Source organism: Hyaena hyaena, unplaced genomic scaffold, assembly GCF_003009895.1.
Source record: "Hyaena hyaena isolate Hyena2069 unplaced genomic scaffold, ASM300989v1 scaffold_145, whole genome shotgun sequence".
Taxonomy (NCBI): domain Eukaryota; kingdom Metazoa; phylum Chordata; class Mammalia; order Carnivora; family Hyaenidae; genus Hyaena; species Hyaena hyaena.
In genome coordinates, this window is record NW_024080777.1 from 2,459,277 (window position 1) to 2,482,823 (window position 23,547).

A 23,547-nucleotide genomic window follows, 5' to 3' on the forward strand; every position below is an offset into this window, starting at 1 on the left:
TCTTAAGCATATTTAACTATTGAGATTGGCTTTTTTTTGTTCAACATATTTTTGAATGTAGAATGCTGTCTTTATCAGTTACTCATTTTTTTGTGTTGCTGCACAGAAATTCATTAAATGAATATACTCCATTTGAAAAAGTTATTCTTTTGTTAATAAACTACTGATTAATTCAAGGTTTGTATATTATGAGTTAAAATCCTATATATACTGTTGCATAAGTTGTTTGGGCATTTTTAAAAAAATTACTTTTGGTAAAGATTAAGAAGAGACTGTATCATAAGTAATAGTATGTTTTACCTTTATTAGAAAATACCAGAGGCGCTGGGGTGGCTCAGTCGGTTAAGCTCAGGGCACGATCTCCCAGTTTGTGGGTTCAGGCCCTGCATCCAGCTCTGTGCTGACAGCTCAGAGCCTGGAACCTGCTTTAGGTTCTGTGTCTCCCTCTCTCTCTGCCCCTCCCCTGCTTGGGCTCTGTCTTTCTCTTTCTCTCTCTCTCTCTCTCTCAAAAATAAACATAAGAAAAGAAAAGAAAATTGAAGAGAAGACAAGACCAGTATTCTGAAGTGGTTATTTCATTGTGACTTTTCTTATTTGTCCATATTAGTTTGTAAAAAAAATTTTTTGACCACAAAAAAAGAGAGACAACTCTAATTACTAAAGACAGGAATGAAAGAAGCACCATTGATACAGACAGATATCACAGCAGGAAAAAAAAAATTACAAGAGAATACTAGGAACCATTTTGTGCCAAACAATTAGAAACCTAGATAAAATATACTCTTCCAAAGAAACCATCCCCAAAATTGAAGATTAGGAAACCCTCCTCAAATCATACTATTGGGTCAGTATTACTTTGATACTAAAATTAAACAAGGACATCATGAGAAAAGAATTCCTAAAGAATACTGATGCAAAAGTTCTCAATACTAAAATACGGAATCCAGCAATATATATAAAGGATTATAGACGATGATAGAAAGTTCTCCTAGGAATAGAAAGTGTATGAAAACCAATCAGTGTAAACACCATATTAATAAAATAAGAAACAAAACCCACATGATTATTTCAATGAAGCAGAAAAAAACATTTGACAAAATTCAACACCTTTTTAATGATATAAACATTCAACAAAGTAGAACAGGAAAGGATTTTGAATCTAGCTTCCCCACAATATTTTGATGACAGTTTCTATTACCCAATGTTCTCATTTTTCTGAAAGTAGTGATTACTATACATTGCTAACATTTCTCCATCCCCCCTTCCTATCCCATTTCTCACCATCTCTGTCTTCTTCTGTTTCCTAACATTTAGGTTCTCCAAAGGCATTATCTTTTTTGGCCTCTATTCCCAGGAAATTCCTCTAGTCCCAGTATTTCAATCTGCACTGATGCCAAATGAGTTACAAACCTGCATTTTTCTCATTTGGAGACATTTATGTCTTCTCACTTAGGTAACATTCCTCCATCTCTAGCTGTTTATTGGAAATTTAACAAATTGTCTCAAAATAAATAACCCATAATTAAAGTTCCACTATGAAAGGGCCTCTCCCTTTTCATAGAGCCACCAAATTGTTGTTTAGAATTAAGCAACATCTTACTTTTGTGTTTGCATTAATTTCAAAGATCAAATAATAGCCGATTCCTCTTAAATTTTCATTTAAAATGTGAGATAGCTTTGTAACATGAACACACTTGCCCAACTATAAAGAGTCTTAGCTGTATCTCATAATGGCCTCATAACTGTAAAGGAGGAAAAACTTTAGAAATAGGTGGAGAGGATAGGACCATCCTTACGATAATTATTTCAATACTTTTATTTAGCTTAACTCTTCCCTAAATAATGTTTAGAATTGTTTGCTTGCAGACAAAGTAGCCATTCAAGGTTCTGGACATTGATCCACTTATAAAATTTTTCCTTTCCATATGTTACTAAACCCGAAGGCCTAGAATAAATGAGCACAATGAGTCCCATGTTATTATAGTAGGTGCATTGGTTAAAATTTATACCTAGCAGGTGAGATGCGTCTTTGTTGCTTTAGGAGTTCTCATTAGTAAAGGGCCTGTTCTGTTTTAATTTTGACTCCAAGATGTATTTTTAACTTATCTGATAATTGAGAGAACTGCTTGGAAAATTGAAGACACTTTCTTTCTCGGTGCACATATTTATAAAGAACAGGGGTGCCCTGCTGTGTTCGTTTATTACATTTTACAACTCCTACAATTCAGAGAACAGAGGTATATTCAGAAATCAGTAAATTCTGAGAAATGAAAAATAAATGAGTCAAAGTTGACTTCATAAATGACATTTGCGAGCTGTGTTTAACTGCTTCATCACTTTGTGTGCATTTTACGTTAAAATATAAGTAACATTTAAAGAGGCAAAATGCGGTTTTGAAAATATTTAGGTGTATGCAAACCACATTAAGGTTTTCCTTAATTTCTAAAATATTTGTGGCATGGCTCGCTTCCAATTGTTTGAATATGAATCCATTTTAGAGAAAGTAAACAGCAATATAGCTGTGGTGAATTTATTTCATGCTGTTTAACATTGCCATTTCTTCTAATTGAGCTAACATCTGCTCTTCTGAACATCCAGGTGTGGAATAACTCACTTGATATCTCCTTTTTCTGTGACTATAGCAGCACTCTTTAATGAGGTCAACAAATCCAAATGTCAAATTCTAGATGAAATTGCAAAAATGTAACATTGTCTCACAATAGTTGCATTGTTGTTAGGTAAGAGAAGTAGAGGAAAACTGGCCATTTTTATGGAAAAACCCAAAACACAGCTCAATTATGGAAGCTATGTATTTGCTAAATAATTAATAGCATAAGAGTTTTAAAATTCTATGAGGATAAGCAAGTTTCCTTGTTAAACTAATTAATTGGAGTTGCACATAGGACAATTTATTTTGGTTAAAAAAACAGATAAATAAGATAAGGCACGTGACATGATTGCAAATCATTCGAATTAATTAAGTTACATACATATCATCATTTCTATGATGTTTTATATGCAATATCTTACTAATATACTTAAAATCAAATCCACATCCCACCATGATTCCGTACTGACTATGTTACAGCTTCTTGCACCCTCTCCTGAGCTTTTCCCCACCCTCCAGCCAAATTGCCTCATTCTGGATAGAAATACACTAAGCTTTCGTGGGTCTCAACACTCATACTTAGGCATTTCCCTTTGTATGACTCGCCTCTTCTTTCATTCAAATCTCGCTCTTAAATGTCATGTCTCTGAAGGCCTCCCTTGACCTTCCAGTGAGTGATTCCACGGAGTCTTTCACTGTCTGACATTTTTCTTTTACATTCTTAGTTTATTGCTAACTCCCTAATAGAGTATAAGTACTGTAATGGCCCAACTTTTCTGTCTTATTTACAGTGATACCACTATATTTTAGATACCATCGGACACATTTACTGTATACACACTCGGCAGATCCCAATTCATGCAGGCATTCATGAGTCATTGTAAGGAAACTGAAGTTTACAATACGGAAACAATGAAGTCTACAGTATGAATGTGACACATGTCCTTTCTCAGGACATTTTTTAAGGTTAATTTGGTTTTATCATTCGGTTCTCAGTTCACAAGAGTCCTTTCTTAACCAAGATATTTGAAGAGATTCACTCTTATACATAATGTATTTCCTGCATGACAACATATTCTGAAATTATTGTATTCGTTTGTTTACTTTAGCATTTTCTGCTTTTTCACTTATAATAGTACACGGTCCATGAGAGCAGGGATGCTGTTAGTTTTGTTCACAGTTGTATACTTTGGTGCATAATCCAGTCACGTTGTATATAAAGCTCGAAAATATTGGCTGAATGAGTGAATAACGGATTTAAGATACATTTTGCAGGCTTTATATACAGGTTACGTATAGGTTTGGTGACATTCTCAATAGATGTGAAAGAGAAAGAGCAAGAAAATAAAAGATGATTTTTGCTTTCTGCATTGGGCAATTTGATGTAACTGATTGAAGGAAGGCATCACTGGTTGAAGAAAGGTACCAAGAAGAATGGATGGTACTGGATGGATAATTAGACAAAAGTAGAAGATGTATGTATGAAGGGAATAGACACTGAGGACATATACTTTTGAAGTCGATAAGACACCCAGCAGATAACCCCAGTAGGTGGTCGTATATATAAGGTAGAAGTTCAGTAGAAAGTCTGGACTAAGATTTTGTGCATTATAAACAGAGAGCAGATATTAAAGCCATGAGAAAGCCATGAGTATGAAAACAATGACAATGTAAACCTAAAAGTTCAGAAGGGAAGAAAGGTAGCAGGATTCGCCCTACAGTTTCCAAAATATAAAGGTTTCAGGGAAGACTGTGAACTAGCTGTTGGAAGAAAAAATGACCTGTGAAGTAGAAAAAAAATACAGATGAAATCATACAAGGAGAGCACTTCCAGGAGGAAGAGGACTTGGTCAGCACTTCTTATAAAAAATAACTTTAAGAAGACTGAGAAGACAGCATAAATCTGATGCACAAAAGAATGACATTTAGTCACAATTAAACATGGTTTAAGACTAAGAAAAATCTAGCCTGTGCCAACTTCCTTTACATTGGTTATGAACAACAAAAAGTATTCTAAAATCAGTCTCTATAATATGACCTTAAGCAAATTCCTCTGGCCAGGCCAGGAGAAGACACGCAGCAGGAATTCCATTTTCTATGATTAGCCATCAGCTTTATCACCTGCTGAAATGAGGAGTTATCCAAATGATCACTAAGACTCCTTCAAGTTTTCTCCTACATATTCTAAAGGGAAAACAACATCCTGCTACTCAACCAAAAAGACATTTCTAGGGGCCCCTGGGTGGCTCAGTTGGTTGAGCATCCGGCTCTTGATGTCTGCTAAGGTCATGATCTCACCATGAGTTTGAGCCCTGCATCAGGCTCTGCACTGACAGGGGGAGATTCTGAAATTTTTGGAATTCTCTTGGAATTCTCTTGGAATTCTCTCTCTCTCTCTCTTTGCCTCTACCCCACTTGTGCTTTCTCTCTCTCTCTCAAAATACATAAGTAAACTTTAAAAAATTAAAAAAATAATAAAAATAAAACTAAACAAAAAGACATTTCTTGTTCCATTTTCTTCGTTAGTTTCTCTTAACATAAACACATTCATTTTACCTCTGCCTTTCTCACCTGTTTTTAATTGACAAACTTAATAAATAACTGTGGTTATAGTGCAAACAAATAGTTTTCCAATTATCACTAACATATTCATTCCAGAGCAGAATACAAAAAGGGAATTTAGCAGTATAACAGGTATAAGGAAGAAAATAATAGCTAATTACAGCAGCGTATTTTGTGTGATCATTTTCTGAAACCTGGAAAGATGCTTAAATTTTAAAAAGACAAAAGCAATCACAGGGCTATTTTATAATCTTTATAAATATTTGAAAGAGCATCTGGATCCATGGTTATAATCAATTGTTATAAATTTTTCTCTCCCTGGGCAGTCGACGGGGTCTCTATGAAGAGTATATATTATTTCCAAGTTTCACTAAGAAACTACAAGATTTCTATCCAAGCAGATCTTGGGAATCACTAAAAAAAAGATAAATAACTAGAGTTGAATGGAGAGATAAGTTTCAGGTTCTCTAATTACGGCAATTATGACTAAATTGCTCAGCTCCACTGACTCTTAGATACACAACAGGCCTCCCTTAAGTTTCCTAAGCCCATAAAATTCAGAAACCATTATATGTACATCAGAGGAGCACAGATGAATGGATAATAAAAATGTTCATTTTCATATAACAAAGGCATTCACTTAGTAATCAGGGGAAATATTTGAGAACTACTTAGAAAATAGAATCAAGTTTTCTTATATTGCAGGTATCACTTTTTTCAAAATATCTTCCACATATATGTTTCATAGTTTTAAATACCTCTCACTTTTAAAATTTACATGTCCAAATTCTGCTCTCTTCATCTTCATTTTTATAAACTGCTCATATATTAGTGTATATTACATGTTAAATTGATGAAGAGAAGTAGTGATTTACATAATTCTCAGAAACAAAGGCACTTTAGTAAGATTCATGTAGATAATTTTTCAGTAAGTTTGTTGGGGAAAGCATTCCTTCCTAAACCAAGGGAAGAAAAAAAATGTGGAATCAAATCTTCCTAAAATTTCACCAGAAGAAATCTAAAGTTTTAAATTAAGATCATTTGTAAAACAGATCTAATAAGATAAATGTGAAGCAAGAATAGTCTGAGACCGGGTACCTATGTTGGTTCTTGCCATCCAATGATGGAATAGCTTGGGTGTCGGTCATTTAATTGTCTAAAACTCAGTTTCCTTGTCTCTCTAAAGCAGCAGAAACATCTGTTCTGACCACATGAGAGTTTCTTATGATCTGATGGCATAGTGTTTGGGACTGAGAAAATGTTCTTCTTACTCAAGTCAGCAAAATATTCGGTGGCTGAAATCATGGTCGTTGGAGTTATGGGAACTGCCTGTAGTTCTGACCTCAAAACTCTGTTCCCTTGAGAGAGCACTTACTCAGACTCTCGGAATCTCATTTTTTATATCTATAAAACAGTGACATACTATATAACCCAGGAGATTATTGTGATTATTGAATGAGAGCCGCAGTTACCATAATTTCTGACTCAATTCGTGGAAGGTCTTAGTGGAATAAAATTCATCTGATTTTGTATCTGTGAATTCCATGTCCCAGAGAAAATTTCTGAATATAGCGTTCCCTCTCTCTCTCTCTCTCTCTCTCTCTCTCTCACACACACACACAGACACACACTGAAAACTGAAAGGAGATTTAAAAGTGTGATTAGCATAAGGAAAAAAAATAATGAACTAGTTACAAATTGTTTGATTATGTACCCAAAGCATGGCAAGACAGCTAAAAGGAAAATTGTATTGAAAACTAATTAGAAAGGTTTATTTTGATCAGCCTCAACACAGCAAGGTACAAGCATGGAGTGATTTTATTTTTTCTAATGACTGATAGCAGGTCTTCTTGTAAGACTCCATTGCCCGAATTTTAGTGGGGAGAGGGAGAGGATTCAAAGGATGGGAAGGTACCAGCTAAGAGTTTTTCAGCTCATCTAATAATTTGTATGATACTGTCGCATATTTTAGATGTAATTACAGTCTCAGCAGAGGTAGAATTCAAAGCCCTTCTCTGGAAACATTCTAGCAGACCTGTGCCCCACAGCCGAGCCATGCCTGCAGGAGTAGCGGTGGGTACTTTCTGAACTCTGCTCGCTCCTTTCCCCCACCTGCTTCATGTGTCAAGGATGCCGGCAGAGGAGCTCTGGAGAAATGTGTGCTCACCGAAGGAATGGCCCAGGTCGCATGAGCTCCGAAGATGCACCAAATAAATAGGGGAAAGACCAAAGATGCAGCCTCAGGGCATTCCCCAAATTTGTCTGTTAGGCCTAATATAATTACAAGATACCGATCTTAAAACTCTGTTATAAATTGAATTGCGTCCCCCAAATTCATATGTTGAAGTCCTTAGTCTTCAAACCTTCGAATGTGATCTTATTTAGAGCTATATCTTCCCAAAATCAATTAAAATGGGTCACGAGGGTGGGTACTAACTACTATGACCGGTACCCTTATAAAAAAGGGAAATTTGGATACAGATGTACACATGCAAGGAAAACAATGTGAAGCGACACGGGGTGAAGATGGTCATTTACAAACCCAGGGACACCTGGGAGCTCACTGTTCATCAACAGCCTCATAAGGAACCACTCTTGCTGATGCCTTGATTTTGACCTTCTGGCTTCCAGAACTGGGAGAAAATAAAGTTCTGTTATTTAGCCATCTAGTCTATGGTACGAGGTTGCAGAGCCCTAGCAAACTAAGATTGTCTCCATCTCAATCTGCTAACGTGGATTTCCAGTGCAGGGGCCCAGACACTTCCTTTTAAAAAATTGTCAGATAATTTTGATATGATCCAGGTGTTAAGACTACTGCCCAAAACTAGTATCTAAAGGGCAGAGAGAAAAATTATACTCAAAAGAAACTTCTAGGAAGGTAAAGTAGAACAAAAGCTGGAGAGAATCAAGGAAGCCAAGAGAAAAGAAACATTTGAAGCAGAAAGTAGGGGTCAAGAATAGAAAATCAATTTTTTTCACGAAAGGCAAAAGCAGAAAAAAGCTGAATTGCCTTTAACCCTGTGAGGATACAGCAACGGCTTCAAGTTGCTAAGTGTGCAGAAGATCGCTGACTAATGCATCTCTTTTAACTTCCTCCCTTTTGTGATTTTGTACTGAAATCCACTGTTGAATACACTTGGCTACAGAACACCAATGCATTTATGACACATTAGCGTATCAGCAATCATATACTTATGGTGCTCAATTGCAAGTTTCATGTAGGGAAAAAAAAAAGAAGCTACTTTAGAAAGGATTTTCATTTAGAAAGCCCAAGAAACTGGAAAGAGACCTTTTCTAAAGTACACTTTAAATTTGATTTTTTTAAAGATCATTAAAGAAATGTAACCTCATTGGTACCATCCTTCTCATATTCTTTCATAGAGATTTCTTTATTTAGATACTTCATATTGATAGGTATTTCCAACATTGCACTGTGGATGAAAAATAAGATTATAAATGTGCACAAGTATACGTGTTTTTAACATATATGCATGCCTGGTTAGATATTAAACGGTGTCAAAGGCAGACACAGAACTAATTGCGGAATAGTTTGCCCTCACAGGAATTAGATTATACATATGATAAGGCCTAGTAAGTATATCAGGTATTTAGGTCAGAAGAGTGTGAGAGAATATAGCAAACAAGGTTCAAGTATAAGTTAAAATAAGGACTTGAACTTCTGGCAGATTGTGAAAGCATTGAGAGAAATAAAAGAATATAGAATTGTGATACTGAAGGCAGGTATGGCTAAATGCTGTAACAAATGCTGAACACAAATACATTTTAGAAAGAGAGAAAGAGGGAAGGAAGGGTGAAAGGAAGAATGTGGTGAGGGAGACAGAAGGAAAGGGGAAAGGAAAGAAGGAAAGAGAAAAGCAGGTTGCTCTTCTTTGGCCCTATTTACAGTGGTTTTCATGTTTTGGTTTTCATTTTCATTTTGTTGTTGTTGTTGTTGTAGTTTTAATTTTCATAGGTTCTCATCTCTGGCCATGCAGATGCCTCGTTGAACGCCCTGAATCTGGAGCTGGCTTAGCAGATGAGGAGGAGGGAAAGGGAGTGAAGCTCCTCCTCCTCTAAATCATTAATTTCCCTATATTCACAAGCCAACTAAAGATGCTGAGTGATCCGCTGATTAACGTGAACCTTTCATCAACGAAAGAGATACTTGTGTGGAAGAAATTTCAGTATGAGGGAATAAAGAGAGAAATCTCCTGAGAAAAAGGGCTACCGCAGTGCTTAAGGCAAAGAAGAGACTGAATTCAGAACTTTTTAAGGCTCTCCCAAGGCGATCTGGAACTGTTTACGTGGGAGCTGTTTTATTGATGAAACACTCCTGAAATGCTTTCTCCCCAAGCTGATTTGTATATTGCACATTTGTTTCAGACACTTTAATATAGGAGGATACGTTTGGAAGGAGATTAACTTAAGTTTCCACACAACATTGGAAGCAAGTTAAATAAATTTAAGTAATGATAATGTTTCTATCTCCCTTTAAAGCATAAAAAGAAGCAAGCATCATATTTTTCCCAGGCTTTCTCCCTTTTCTTTACCTTTACATGTTTAAGCTTTGGTATTGACTATCTTTTACATAATTTAAAGAAGCTCCCACTTGTGATCCAATTCAAGAATTATTCTATGACAATATTCTGAGACCAAAGAATTATACTCAGACACTTAAAATATATGGGCTAGGAGGCAATACGTAAATAAAAATAAAATCACTCTGTTGGTTGTCTTTTCTGGATAATGAGTAGCCAATTTTAAGAGTTAGCCCATTTAGGAGAAACAATCATTTCTTAAAGTTGCTTGTAAATCTAGCCTAAAATCATACCTTCTGGTAGCAAACAGTTGTATTTAAAAATTATATCTTCTGAATCCAGATGGCCAACAGACACATGAAACGATGCTCAGCATCCCTCCTCATCAGGGAAATACAAATCAAAACCACACTGAGATACCACCTCATGCCGGTCAGAGTGGCTAAAATGAGCAAATCAGAGAACTCTAGATGCTGGCGAGGATGTGGAGAAACGGGCACCCTCCTACACTGTTGGTGGGAATGTAAACTGGTACAGCCCCTCTGGAAAACAGTGTGGAGGTTCCTCAGGAAACTAACAATAGAACTCCCCTATGACCCAGCAATAGCACTGCTAGGAATTTACCCAAGGGATACAGAAATGCTGAGGCATAGGAGCACATGTACCCCAATGTTCATAGCAGCACTCTCCACAATAGCTAAAACATGGAAAGAGCCTAAGTGTCCATCAACAGATGAATGGATCAAGAAGATGTGGTTTATCTATACCATGGAATACTACATGGCAATGAGAAACAATGAAATCTGGCCATGTGTAGCAACATGGATGGACCTTGAGGGTGTTATGCTGAGCGAAATAAGTCAGGCAGAGAAGGACAAATATCATATGTTTGCACGTATAGGAGGATTAGGAGGAACTTGACGGAGGAACAAGGGGGAGAAGAAGGGCGGAAATGGTGGGGGAAAGGGAGAGAGGCAAACCATGAGAGACTCTTGAATGCTGACAAAAACTGAGGACTGATGGATGTGGGGGGGAGGGGGGATGGGCATGGAGGAGGGCACTTGTGGGGACGAGCACTGAGTGTTATGTGGAAACTAATTTGACAATAAACTCTTTGTAAAAAAAAAATTATATCTTCTGAGTCACATGCCTTAATAAAAGGTGAGTTCATAACTCATTCTAATAGATCTTATGCAACCTCATCTTTGGTAGTGACTTACACAGGCTACTTCTGCGCTTGTTAAATGGAAGAGCTGAGGGTAACTCCTCGGTGCGGACTTTGGAATGTCCACCCCAGTCACCGAGTGCCACTGTTTTGCTGCCCAGATAGCTGTCTGGCTAAGACAACCCTATGGAAACAGTAACATGTACTTAAAACATCTCACTCAAGAAGGATGAAAGATGAAATATAATATGCATCTTTGTGAATTACTAGAAACAGGAAAATAAATGCATGATAAAATAAAGCCTTTACACTCATATGGTATATTGTACTATAAATCTTTTGTAAGGTATTTTGCTATAAAAAGCATGTTGATATAAGCAATCTGTTTCCCAAGCTGTTCCCCTAGAGAATGACAGTTTCTGGCACAGAAAGATCAAGAAATGCTTTTTTTTCTCAACCACTGCAACTGAAAAACTAAGAATACGTAAGTATAGAATCTCTTCCTAATTATTATATATTTTTATTAAAACAATTTTTACTAGAGCTTATTTTTAAAATACCACATGCTTTCCATACTAACTATAGAAATCAAATTAACTGCATACTCTTAATAATAATTCACACAAAATGTAAGAGTTGCAAATTCACACAAAATGTAAGCGTAGCTGTGTGAATCAGAGAGTGTATTGGCTAGGAATAAAGTTTTTAGTTAAATGTATGTAGTACCTGATGTATCTGCATAATGTGTCCTCTGTATTCTATTTTTTTTTAAATTTTTTATGTTTTATTTATTTCTGAGAGAGAGAAAGACAGCATGAACAGGGGAGGGTCAGAGAGAGAGGGAGATACAGAATCTGAAACAGGCTCCAAGCTCTAAGCTAGCTGTCAGCACAGAGCCCAACAGGGGGCTCGAACCCATGAACCATGAGATCATGACCTGAGCCGAAGTGGGACGCTTAACCGACTGAGCCACCCAGGCACCCCATGTCCTTTGTATTCTAAAAATGCAAATTCTTATCATTATATGGTAATAAACAGAACTAACAGGTACCCCCTTCTGATAATTTATTGAAATTGCATTTATGTAACTTCACCATCTTCATGAAAAATGAAATAATAGAATGGCTTAACATAAATAAAATATATTACAAGTTTATGGTCTTAAAATAATTCAAAATGGCTTTTTGGTCATTGGTAAAACTTGTAATATATGCTAAGGCAGAAAAGGACTCAGTGAATGACTTTTATCAATAAACATTTTTAAAAGGTCATAAATCCAGTGTGCATTCAATAAAGCTTTAAATTATACATATTTAGGAAGGCTGGTGAGTGGTGAAAAAATCAGATAAAGAAATGGTCATTTGAGAGGCTGGTTTGTTACACCATGCTTTCTTCTAATACATGGCAATACTTAACCATCCTGATTTCCTTCTTTTTAAAAATATTTTGTTTATTTATTTTTGAGAGAGAGAGCACACGTGAGAGAGTCAGAGAGAGGGGGACAGAATATCTGAAGCAGGCTTTGCACTGACAGCAGAGAGCCCCATGTGGGCTAGAACTCACAGACCTTGAGATCATGACCTGAGCAGAAGTCAGACTGAGACACCCAGGCGCCCCCTCATTTCTTTCTTTCTAAAACTTCACTTGTAATAACATATTACTATGTAATCTACATTAAAGAAATGACTGTAATGACTGAATCAAGTTAATGATATTAGCAAAATAATCTTGAATTGTGTATTTACTCAAAGAATGTTTCAGGAATATGAACATTAGTTTATATGCTCCTCTTGAGTTTTATGAAGGTGAACACATTTGCATACATTTGCATGATAGATGTTTACTAATTTCTTGACTTCCCTTGTGCATTAGCAGTATTAAGATGCTCTAGTAACTTTTTTGATTCCTGTTCTTTTGACTCCATCACTTTTGTTCCTTTGATGAGGTCATACTATTGGGTCTCAATGTGAGAAGGGAAAATGGGGTTTTCTGTACATTTTGGTGAAGTGAGTAGCACACAGAAGTAAAAATGTCACAGTGGAGTGGATACATATTTTTCATCCTGAAGGTTGTTGAGTTGCTAACACCATAATTGTCTGAATCTATGATTATAATTAAATGTGGTGATAATGGTACCAGTACAGCATAATGATTAAGAGCTCAGGTGTGACTGAGTTCAAGATGGTGCCTTACTATTGCCTTTAAAGATATATCACCTTCAAAGAATGTAAACATAATGTCTTCCTTAAAGGTGTTTGTGAGGATTGATAAGATATTTTGTGTAAGTGTTTAGCACATTGCCTAACATCTAGTGTTTTGAAACACGTATAAATTGTAATCCCTTAATTTTTCACTTCAGATTTTTAAAGGGATATAGGCCTATGTGAGAATCAACACAAAATATTTTCATTCGTAGCACAGAAATGCTTTGTAGTTGCCTAAAAATCTATATTTGCTATTGTTTTGGGGTTTCAAAGTTTTAAGAAGCCAGATCAATATCTAGCCCAACAGGTAAAACAAATTATAAAATGAGACTCTTTTAGTTCAATGATCAAAAGTTTTCAGAATGTAATTTTTCCTATAGGCACAAAATGTGACTTGTTTTTGTTCCACATAACAGCAATTTTCATTAATGTGAAAATACACAAGAACAAAACTCATGGTTACCTCAAGCTCTCTCTGGCATTTTGATTTAGCACAGTGAATCGATTTCCCACACAAGCTAACCAACCATGTTATTCTTCAATGTCATATCCTTCAAATCCAAAATAATTCTCAGTATCAAAATAATTAAAGTAACTCATTGTTGCACTGACAAGGAGCAAAATATTACAATTGGTTCTTAATATAAAATTTCTTCATTTTTTTGTAAACATATATAGCCTCAAGTCAAGATAAAATCACTTTCATTTTAACAAAAGACAAAAAAGTCAGTTAAATACATTATAGTAAGGGGACTTTTTAAAGTAGAAAAGCAAGTGGTTAAAGAATAAAATATTGACTTTTTTTTAATTGAGAGAAAAGAGAAGAAAATCAGATTATCTTGTCTTAAAACTTTCCAAACTATAAAGTTTAGCCCACTAGTGAGGGATGAAATAAATTTAATGGGTCTCTACTAGAATGTTTTTCACAAAAGAAATAAAACAAAATGAAGTAAAAGAAAAATGGAACATCCTAATATTGTTTCATGAGAGCTTTGTCTTAGTTGTGTGGAAGTATGTATGTACATGTGTACTGTATCACTAGGGAAAAAATATTTCTTCCTGTGAAATGTCAAAAATTTGAAAACAAAAAACAAAATACTAAACTCTATTTAGTAATTGAAAATCCAGTCTACAGAAGGTAACAGAAAAATAAAAACCTGGAAGTTGTGAACGAGGGCTCTATTCGTGTCAAATTATGTTCTCATTTCTCAAGATAAGCTTTTGAGACATCTTTGAGCCACTAAATTATCAGTTTAGTTTCAGTCATAAAATAGGCACGGAAACAGATTTTTCTGACTCATTTTAAAGTGTCCGTTTTGAAGAAAACAAAATAGCTTTAAATTGTCTTGGAGACTATCAGCAGAAAATCCAGTCACTCAGTGATTCTGATAATGTGTCAGACATAACCATCAGTGGATAGTGATTATTAGGATAATCAAAATCAAATCTTCTGAAAGCTTCTGTGAATAGAAAGGATTTAAGTTACACATCACCTTCACGCATTTAGTGGAAATCAAGGTAGTGAAGTCACGCTTATAAAATTAAATGGATAAGTAACAGCTGAATCCCAACACATGAAAAGCAAATAGTCTCTAGGCACGAATTAGAAAAATCTTGAAGTGCAACATTTTCGCATCCTTTCGCATATAATATGTATGTGTATTTAGTCCATATCAATAATGAAACATAAAATATTCCTCGGATCTGAAATCTCTTTGATTCTTTCTAAATTTACAATACTTTGGGAACAGAGAGAACTTCAGCCATACAACATACATTTTTCTAATTTGTCTGTGGCTTTGACAATAGCTACAACACTACCAGGCAGCCTAATCTATCCCTGAACTTAACTCCAGTCTACTGCCTGTTTGGAATTTCCCTCTTACTTTCTTTCACTACTGTCTAGGATACCTTGTCAACATCTCTGTCAGCATTTCTCCTATTCTTTAAGGTCTAAATTAAATTAATCCTTCTCCACTCTCTCCCAGAGGTCTTTATTTTTCTTTACATAAAGGTTTTGCTGCATAGCTACGTTTCTCTCACAATAATAGATTATTAGTTCCTTGAGGGCAAATTCATCATAATCATTTTTACATGGTATAACGCCTTAAACATACTTAATAGTCTATGTGTGGAGTGTATGTGTGAAGATGGATGAATTGATGGATGAGGAAAGAGGTGGATGAATGAATAAATGAATTATACATGCAGATCTATTACAATGATTTTAGAAGAGGGCATTATCAAGTGTTGACCACTAATTCCTTCATTTAGAACAAGTAATTTGAGCCACGTCCACATTTGATTCCTTCTTGAATGATAAATCTCTGCAAAACGACTGTCAATTCTTCATCAGTAATCTAACCAATAGCCGCATGATGACCGTGGGGTGCTGGTGTCAATGGATTTCACGCGGTTTACTTAGGATACTGACTACATCTTGACACCACCAACATACATTTCACATTCTGGTGCCTTTCTGCAATATTCTAAGCACTGACATGAATAAATCAGAGAGACCTCTGACATTCAGTTTGGAAATTACCCTAAAAACAGATGTCAAACTTTGTCATAGAAACTAAATGATGATGCCAAAGCCACTGTATCAAAATAAAGAATAGAAATGCCTGATATGTTCTCATTCATTTCTGGAAAACTGATTTATAATTGAACATTTTTGATTATATAAGTGTAGTTGTTCAGTAGGAAAGGACTCAAAAACACTTTAATTATATTGAGACATTTCTGGAATATTGGTTTTCTAGTCTTATCTCGAGGTACATCTTTCATATTCCCCATATTCTTACAACAGATTAGACACAGTTTATGTCTTTGATTCCTTTATCATCAAATGTCTTTTGTTTTTACTTACTTAGCATTCTCATATTCAATTTTCAAAAACTGGTAACAATTTTACAGTTTCTCTACATTTTTTGACATTTCCTTTCCTAGTGAAAATAATTGGCCCTCATCTGTATATTCTTAGGAATAGAAGTAATTTTAAAATAAGACACTTAAATATAATTTAGTTCTGGAAAATTAGTTTTTTCTAATTTGTTTTGTATGTAGTGTCAGGAGATAGAGTTCTGTAATCTTTCTCCTCCATGGGGAGAAAAGTGGTCTGATAATGAATTAGAAATACTAGGTAAAATAGAAGTAAGAAAAATCACTTTACAAAAAAAAAATCAACCTTTTACAAAGTCAGAATCCAGAGAAAAGATCATTATAGCTTAGGGTATAGATAGTTGGGTTTATCTGATAAATCAGCGTTATTATAATTTGGAGTGAAGAAGAACTTTGAATGGTGTAGGGATTTTTTAAATTAAGTCTTTTAATTAGTCTTAAAAGAATAGAAAATGAAAGGTTATATCTCTCTTCACATTACCTTGGAGTGAGATTTTATCAGTTCTCCAAGCTAAGCAGAATCAACACTGTTCATTAATTTCCTGGGAACAGACCAAAAAAAAAAAAAAAAAGAGGTTGCCTGTGTAGCTGGCAATGCAATTGATAGCAGATACTTTTTTTTATGCTGAGTCATTTTTCACATTTTAGTAAAGTATTCTGATACGATTGTCTCTAGAAGAAAACTGAATATTGGCTTCAGAATAGACTATTTCTATGATACCTTTCTGAAGAGGCTTCATATAAAGTTAATTAAGTTCGTTAAATTTCCCCAGCACATTACATGGACATTGTTGGTTGAAATTTAATGTTTAAGAAATCTTGCAGAACAAGCACAATGTAAATAGAGGGGGTTTGTTTTCGTTTTTTAAGCAAAAAGACTCATGCATACAGGAGACTTTATTAATTAACTCACAAAAATTGGCATGTAAAGCTTTCCTAAATGTGAAATTAAAACTGCGTCTTGAAGGTCAGGGTTACGGTGAAAAGGTTCACTTTTCATTATAACTTGTAAAATAAAAAACAAATAATGGTGACAGAAAAAGTGTTCTGTGTTTGTACATGCAAAAGCAAAAGAAAACTTTTTTTTGTAGCCTTCTGCACATGGATTGAGGTCATGTGACTGGGAATAAGTCGATGCCTTGTAGACCAAAGACATATAAACCTCTTACAGGCCTGGTCCGTAGACCATTCCTGTGAAGTGACATGGCCCTCTTGATCCCTGCTACAGCAATCTTGGAACCGTGTGTGCTACAATTCAACCCATGAGAGGTGGGGGGGGGGGGGGGTCCTGATCCCAATAAACAGAATATTGAATGAGAAGTACATGTTTATTGTGTTCACCCATGGAGATTTAACAATATGTTTGTTACCACACCATAATCTACCCAGTGCTAACTAATGCAAGGTTTATTTTTTATCATTTTCAAAAATTAATTTATATTAGGGGCTCTCTGGGTTATCAGAATGAAAAAATTAAATAAGTTCTAAGGAGTTAGTCTAAATTTTCTAATAAAATTATGAAAAGCATAATTCATAATTCTATACTTCATGTTTAGGTGTCATGACATAATCCTAAAAATTATAATTTTTTAAAAAATGTTTAATTTTGAGAGAGAAAGAGAGAGACAGAGCATGAGTGGGGAAGGGGCAGAGAGAGAGGCAGATACAGGATCTGAAGCAGGCTCCAGGCTCTGAGTTCTCAGCACAGAGCCCAACACAGGGCCTGAACTCATGAACTGTGAGACCCAAGCTGAAGTTACACGCTCAACCGACTGAGCCACCCAGGTGCCCATAAAAAGTATAATCTTTGCAAAAGTATTTGAGAATTCCATTTTCAGACGGAATTCAGCTTCAAACTTCAATGGTCAACTATTTCCTTTAGTATGTTGATCTCAGTGCTATTGTGTTGTAGAGAATTCTTTTCTTTACATTTGAAGGAACTCTGTCACTTCTTGCAACATGGACTTTGCTTGTGCTGCAAATGGATTTTCACTATGACCTTCCTTGGTTTCATGATTTGCTCTTCACGTGCTCTTTCTTTTCACTGTAACTTAGTTTTGTATATCATGAGTTGGATTTAGAAAAGTCCTCATGAGAGCAAGAGATACAAATGCTTGAGTTGCTAGTATTTTTATATGAAGGAGGGGGAGGGGAGTACAGGAAGACTGGGAAATGTTTTATAACTGTATGATTTAGATACGAGTGCTCCTTGTCTGTACAACTTCATAAATTTGGGAACTCAAATATTGAGAAAATAGCGGATGCACGTACCTCCTTGTTCCTCTCCACTAAGCACAACTATACCCCCTGAAAATAATGCAAAGGACAATCAAAGAACTCTGAAGGGTGGGAAGAGGAAGTCCAGCGGGTTGGGGACCCCAGGACCGGTGCAACAACATGCTGGCAGGGTGTCTTACAATTCTTTCCCCCATTTCCCACCCACCAGCCAACAGAAGAAAGGAACCCGACTGCCTCCAACAAAAAGGAAGAAATACCAAGAATTGAAGGAAAAAATAGAAAGTTTCAAATAAAATGGAGATGGTAAAAAGAAGGAATCTTGAGATACTGGGAAGAAAGAAAGAACATGGAAAAGGTTAGAAATGTGGAAAAAAAAAAAAAGACTCACTTGACCTCATGTGTTTTCTGAATCATCTATGATGACTAAAATAAGAGTTATAAAACCATTCTGATTCAAGACAATTATATCTGAGAAGTGAAGACACCAAAGGGACCCAAAGAATGGTATGTTTTCCACCCTTCACATGTCACTCAAACAGATAAAACGTGGCACAGGTAAATTGTAAGTCACATGTATATTGCAGTTTGTAATACCCAGGCCAGTGACTAGAAAAATTCTACAAAGCAATATATGCTAAAAATTATTGTCAATAAATCAAGATGACATCCTTAAAAATAAATGTTCAAGTGATCCACAAGGATATGAGAAGAGGAAAAAATAATAAGAATGAGAAGCAGAAAAAAACAAATAGAAAACAAATAATTTGGCAGATGTCAGCTTGAACATATCAATAATTACTTTAAATGTAGGTTGCCTAAATATTCCAAAAAAGCCAGAGATTAGAAGAGTAGATAAAAAGTCATGATTCGATTGTATACGGTTTACATGAAACTCATTTCAGTTTAATTTTACAGGTAGGTTGGAGGAAACTGATGGAAGAGAGTTATACCACGCAAACATTATTTTTTTTAAAGTGCAAGTTACCAAATTTATAGCAAGGAAAGTAGACTTGAGAGCAAAGAAAACAATCTGAGAAAAAGAGGAACATTCAATAATGCTGGGCTGATCACCAGAAGATAATTACTATAAATGAGTATGCACAAAACATCAGCCTCAAAAATACTTGAAGTGAAAATTGATGGAGCTGAAAGGAAAATAACCAAATCTACAATTACACTTGGGAATTTACCGCCCCCTCTCAGAAATTGCTATAACTCCCAGGCAAGTATACAGAAGATCTGAACAACAAAATGAACCAACAGGATCTAATTGATTATTTTTGGAACACACCAGTAAACAATAGCAGAATACACAATTATTTCAAGCATCTATAAAAAATTCACCAGGGGCGCCTGGGTGACTCAGTCGGTTAAGTGTCCGACTTCGGCTCAGGTCGTGATCTCATGGTTTGTGGGTTCGAGCCCCATGTCATGCTCTGTGCTGACAGCTCAGAGCCTGGAGCCTGTTTCATATTCTGTGTGTCTCTCTCTCTATGCCCCTCCCCCACTGACTCTCTCTCTCTCTCAAAAATAAATAAACACTAAAAATTTTTTTAAAAGAAAAAGGAAAGTTTCTAAATATGTGGAAATTTCACTATCCAGTTCTAAATAATCCTTAAGTCAAAGAGGAAGTTTTGAAACATTTTTTTTAAATATACGGAACTGGGGTTCCTGGGTGGCTCAGTCTGTTAAGTGTCCGACTTCAGCTCAGGTCATGATCTCATGGTTTGTGGGTTTGAGCCCTACGTCTGGCTCTGTGCTGACAGCCAGCTCAGAGCTTGGAGCCTGTCTTCAGATTCTGTCTCCCTCTCTCTCTGACCTTCCCTTGCTCATGCTGTCTCTCTCTCTCTCTCAAAAATAAATGAAACATTAGAAAATTATATATATGTGGAACTGAATAAAACACAATATTTCAAAACATTTAGAGCAACATAGCACAATGTATGTGCTGAGAGGGGAATTTATAATAGTAAAGGATTATTTAGAAAAAAAGTGCTTAAATCAATGATCTAAGTTCCTATCTTAAGAAACTAGAAGTAAAAGAGCAATAGAGCTAAAGAGAGAAAAATTAAGAAACCAATAAAAAGCAGAAATTAAAACAGGAAAATGATAGATAAAATCAATAGATCAAAATGCTGATCCTTTGAAATAAGTTAAAAACCTTACAAGCCTCTAGCATGACTGACAGATGAAAAGAGAAGACCCAAGTCACCAGTAAGAGGGATTAAATAGGTACATCCCTCAGATCCTGAAGCCCTGGGAAAGATAAGGAGATACTACAAATAACTTTACACTTTCAGAAAACATAACTCATCATGGGGCGCCCAGGTGGCTCAGTCAGTTGGGCGTCTGACTTCGCCTCAGGTCATGATCTCACAGCTCGGCTCATGAGTTCGAGCCCCACATTGAGCTCTCTGCTGCCTCTGCAGAACCCACAATGGATCCTGGCACCCCTCACTCTCTCTCTGCCCCTCCTCCACCCATTCTCTGTCTCTCAAAACTAAATACATGCTATAAAAAAGAAAATATCACTCATGTAAAGAAAAGAAAAAATTGGATACAATAGACACATGCAAAAACTTGGATGAATTTCCAGATTTTGCTGAGTGGAAAAAAAATAGCCATTTCCAATTGTTACATATTGCTTGATTCCACGTATCTAACACTCTTGAAGTCACGAATCTATAAAACTAGAGAACAGATTGGCAGTTGCTAGGGTTTAGGGACAAGGTTGGAGGTGGATGTAACTGTAAAAGGACAACATGAGAAACCCTTGCAGTGGTGGGAATGTTCTGGTCTTGGCTGGACCAGTGGCAGTATCCTGGTTGTGACATTGCACCATCAGATTTCAAGATACTACCATTCAGAGACATTGGGTAAGGAATGCACCAAATCTATCATTTCTTACAACTGTATATGAATCTACAAATTCACATAAACTTTTGTCTCATAACAAAGGTTTAACTTGTAAGTATGATTTGTTGATTAATAAGTTAAAATTAGTTTTATTTGGTACATTCTGAATAAATGTGATCATAGCTGCGCAGTTATGTGTATCATCTCTATAATGTGTTACAGATGTTCTGCTTCCATTAAGCATGTGGTCTTTTTAGTAAGTTCAGGAAAGTGTGAAGAAAAGACAGAAGATTCTAGGAAAATAGCAATTAAACCAAGATTAGAAATGACTAATTAACAAGAGAAGTCACATGTAATAACTAGGTGAAAAAGAAAAATGTAATTACAAGATATTGCATTAAACAAAAGCCCTGGGAGAAAGTTGGGCAGTCCAGACTGTATCCCATATTTTCATCAATATAAACCTCTGGATGATGCAAGAGACTTTAAGGAGATGTCAGTAAGACAGAATGACTAAGAGCAGACTTAAGTTAAATATACCTCTGCCTGGGGGCGGAGGGGTGCCTGAGTGGCTCAGTCAGTTAAGCGTCAGACTTTGGCTCAGGTCATGATCTTGCAGGTTCTTGGGTTTGATCCCTGCGTCAGGCCCTATGCTGACAGCTCGGAGCCTGGATCCTCCTTCAGGTTCTGTGTCTCCCTCTCTCTGTGTCTCTTCCCTGCTTGTGTGCTTGTGTTTAAATGAACATTTAAAAAATACATAAAAAATAAAGAAAGACACTCTACATAAATTTCAGAGCACTCAATATGTCTGGGTTGGGGAAATGAATTCTAGATTTTCAGGGTATGTTTGGTGCATAGTGGGAGGGAGTTCAGGGTGGCTGGAAGACAACATAAAGGTTCCTTGTAGGGAGGAAAATGTTCTGTATGTATAGTGACTATACATGATACCACAGAACTGGAATCAGGGGAGGAACTGGAATTAGAGAGAGGGATACAGAAAAGGGCTAATGAGATGCAACTCAACTGATTCTAGCTACAGCAACTGATTTACAAGCTCTATTTCCTGTGAATCAATAAAAGTTGTCCCTGCTATACTAACCCTGACTTCTTAGGAGGGAAGAAACTTCTGCTGATGGTGACTGACAAAGAAGCAATCCTTGAGTGCAGTTTGAATCAAAGTCCTGCAGGGGCATTTCACTTGTTTATGGACTATTGACTAGGCACTGGGGTAGGGGTTTGTAACCTCTGTTGCATGAGCCAAATCAGGCCACTGCCTATCTGTGTAAATAAAGTTTTATTGAACACAAACACCCTCATCTGTTTACATATTATATGTGGTCACTTTTGCAATAAAAGGCAGTATTGAGAATTGAAACACAGAGCTTTGTAAGCTTACAAAGATGAAAATATTCACTATCTGCCCATTTACAGGTAAAGTTTGCTGACTCCTGTTCTGGGGTACAAGTTTAAGGTGACTCAACAATGTTAAAACATGCTGAATATCCATGAGGACACTTTTTTCCTATAGAATGAATGTTAAGCTTTTGTTAGCCGGTATTAAACTGTACCTATAACTACTGCAGCTACAACTTGCCACTACCCTTGCCTACAACACCTAGCAAAATCCATCAGCTACAAAATAAGACCCTAGGAACATGATCAGAACTTCAGCTTTCATAGTTCAGTGTAGACCAAATGATCAGCGTGTATATATGGACACATGGACCTACTTCTACCGATAAATTTGAGGCTAAAATTTAGAGTCTCACGATTTCAAGAGATTGTCATTTAAGTGTTTTATGCTCTAATCTAAGTAACTGAGTGTGAGAAGAGTTCGTTAAGTTTCCAAATTTGTCTGAGCTCCTCCTGTGCTGACCTTCTTCATTGAGATAATTTGTTCCTTGTTAAGATTTTCAAAAGGAATTTTTGTGAGAATCTTAGTAATGTGACAAGTGTTGAGCTGAAGAAGATCTTTAAAATGACCTTTCTTTTTGTAAAAAAGAAAGGAACCTTAAAATATAGCCAGGGAATAAATATAAAATAAAGCAAGGCAATTAAAAGTTAGCAGCAATATCGAACTTTTGTATTCACATTTTTTAAGATACCAATCACTATGCTGAGGAGTAGTATAATGACAGATCACTTAAAAATTTTTTTTAAATCTTTATTTATTTTTGAGAGAGAGACAATGCGTGAGCAGGGTAGGGGCAGAGAGAGAGGGAGGTACAGAATCCAAAACAGACTCCAGGCTCTGAACTGTCAACACAGAGCCCAACGCGGGGCTCGAACTCAGGGACCGTGAAATCGTTACCTGAGCTGAAGTTGTAAGCTTAACCAACTGAGCCACCCAGGTGCCCCTAAAAAATTCTTGTTTGTATATAAGAATTGAAAAGTAGAAGAAACAAAGAGGTGGTCTTCAGCTCCTTACGAAAGCTGTTTCTTCCTTGAAGTGGTTATTTTAATTTTAATTGT